A 2592-nucleotide genomic window follows, 5' to 3' on the forward strand; every position below is an offset into this window, starting at 1 on the left:
TTTAAGGCCAGCAGCCTGGTGACTTCTGGCCCTCTGGGATCTTTGAGTCCTACACACATCATTTCATTAACCTCATGTCAAACCCCACGAGGTAGGTGGTGGGTGTCAGCATTTCACAGATGTGCACATTGCTGTCAGGAGGAGGGAAACACCTTGAGATAGTTTCCCTGGCTAGTCTGCTGGTGACCTAGGCTTCCAACCCAGGTATGGCCAGTTCTATGACTGGTTTTAAAATCTAATTCTTACATGCAGGAATGCTATCCTCTCTCTCCCAAGCATTTTTTATAGTAAAAACCTTAAAATCTAAGCTGCATTGTCCCAGCTGCCCTCATGCCCCCCAAAACACCAGTGTAGGCCAACATCTTTAGTGGAGGCCCAGACCAAGGTAAGTGAAAAGTTCCTGAGTGTTTTGGAGGCACACCTGTATGAAGCAGGGGTTCAAGCATGTGAATTTCAAAATGGTAGGGAAGGAAGGCAGGGGCAGGGTGTGTAAATGGGGGACAGGAAGTGAAGGACATCAGTCTGAGTCAGGCTGCTCTCTCTTGAACATAAGTTTTTTATGGCGGGAGGTAGATTGCCTTTTCTTAGACTTGGGAAGGCTGGATTGAGCCCTGCTCCCCTCTGGCTGCTTCCCAGCCTGGGCATCCTTGAGCTCCAAGGCCTCGTTGAGCTTTAGGAACATCTTGAAGCATTCATGGCCATGGATCTGAAGAGTGAAGTATTTTTCATCCAGTGGCTTCTTCTTTGGCTTGGTAGAGGAGCTGGTGCTGGTGGGCAGTGTTCCTTAGTGATCCTCCCCGAGCCTGGCTCAGGGCAAGGCTCCCACTTCTTATGGAAATTGTCTTCCTCTGTACATCTGTGTCTCCCAGGACAAGTACAAATATGCACCTCGAAACTGTTGTGTCCCAGCGGATTACCATTGGAGTCTTCCAGTGTGATGATGGTGAGGATGGCTTCCTGCCCCCCATGCAGGAGCTGTTACACATGAAGTTGAAGTGGATGGTGGTAGTCAGAACCGACCTCTGGTGGCTCCTAGGGCACCCCACACTATGTCATAGAGTGATGGTGTCCTCCAAATACTCAGCATGCAGGTTTCCTCCCACTGGATGAGGTGCTGAGGAGGGTCCAAGCAATCGCTATAGTCACAGCGGCACTCAAGGTGGGGGCAGTGCTTCACGACCTCCATCATATGCTGACGTCTGGTAGATGGCCATGGTGTGAACACAGGTGCTGGGCGGGGGTGTTGAGGGTGACCCACAGCTGCGCTGGACAGGCCTTTGCCAGCTGGCAAAACAGCATGTTAAGTTCAGGGGAGTACGTGTAGGTGACGAACTTAGCTGTCCCAGAATGCAAGAAGCCCAGACAGAAACGATAGGTGCTGGGTAGGTCTTCTGAGAAGGGACAGAGGATGACAGCGTCCAGGAGGTGGCTAGTGTAGGGGCTTCTGATACTCCTTGAGCCCCAGCTTGGCTTTCTAGCCAGTCTGCAGCATCTTCTGGGAGTAGCAGATCGTCTACTGCCTCTGCTGCTGGGGACAGTGAGAGGGACAGAACCAGCTTCTCAGGAAGGAGTTTCCCCAAGTATGAAAACATCCCTTGACTCAGAGGGAGCTCAGTGCTGAGATCTGACTGAGGCTCCTCCACTGCAGCTCCAGGGAAGGCAGTCTGGCTATGGAACCTCAGGGAAGTGTGTAACCTTCTTGGGAAGGACTCTCCAAGTCCAGAAAGAAGGTGCCCCCAGAGCCCAGCAGCTAGCTGTGCCCAGGATGGTGGCTTCGGGCTTTTGACTCGTTAACATTTCTTCCCAGATAGTTATGCATTATCTTAGTATCACAAAGTCATAGCTAGAAAGAATTCCAGAGATGGTTTAATTCAAACTTTTCTTTTTATAGACAGGAAGTTTCAATTCAGAAACTAGGTGACCTGACCAAGCTAACAGGGCTAGTTAGTGGCAGAAAACAAGGGGACTAAGACTGAAGCTTGGATCTCATCTGGATCTTCCAGTTCCCAGTGCTGCCTCCCTTCACTTGCCATCAGGACATAAAACATGCTTTGTCTGCAGGGCTGGGGCCAAGCAAATTCTCTGGGTAATTCCTTAATGTAGGATTTTAAAGGCACGTCATGAATAGTGTTGGGTTTGGGGAGAAAGTCAAGGTTAGACTTCTCTTTGCAGCTCATTCTTTTCTTCCCTGACTGATCCCGAGCAGGATTTTTCTGTGCATCTTTGGGTTTTTAAAACTTTTCTGCACACCGTCTGTTTCCTGTAAGAAAAAACTTTGACCATCCCAGAAGAGCCCTTCCCAATCACTTGTTCTTAAATTGAAGTTCATGAACTCCCTAAGGGCTGATATTGTCAGGGGTCATCCATGTGGTAGCATGTATCTGAACGTCATTTTTCCTAACGGCCGAATAATAATAGTCCATCGTGTGTATGTTCCAGGTTCTGTTTATCATCCGTTGGTGGACATTTGGGTTGTTTCTGTCTTTTGGCTGTTGTGAATAATGCTGCCTTGAAAATTTGTCTGCAAGTATCTGTTTGAGTGCCTGCTTTCAGATATTTTGGGTATATACCTAGGAGTGGAATTGCTGGGTC

General features: G+C 48.9%; 1 pseudogene; it reads right to left on the bottom strand.

The window, feature by feature from the left end:
- Positions 1 to 517: 517 nt before the first annotated feature.
- Positions 518 to 1592, bottom strand: LOC135228716 (cellular tumor antigen p53-like; annotated as a pseudogene).
- Positions 1593 to 2592: the final 1000 nt, after the last annotated feature.

The sequence above is a fragment of the Loxodonta africana genome, chromosome 27 (assembly GCF_030014295.1).
Source record: "Loxodonta africana isolate mLoxAfr1 chromosome 27, mLoxAfr1.hap2, whole genome shotgun sequence".
NCBI classification, from domain to species: domain Eukaryota; kingdom Metazoa; phylum Chordata; class Mammalia; order Proboscidea; family Elephantidae; genus Loxodonta; species Loxodonta africana.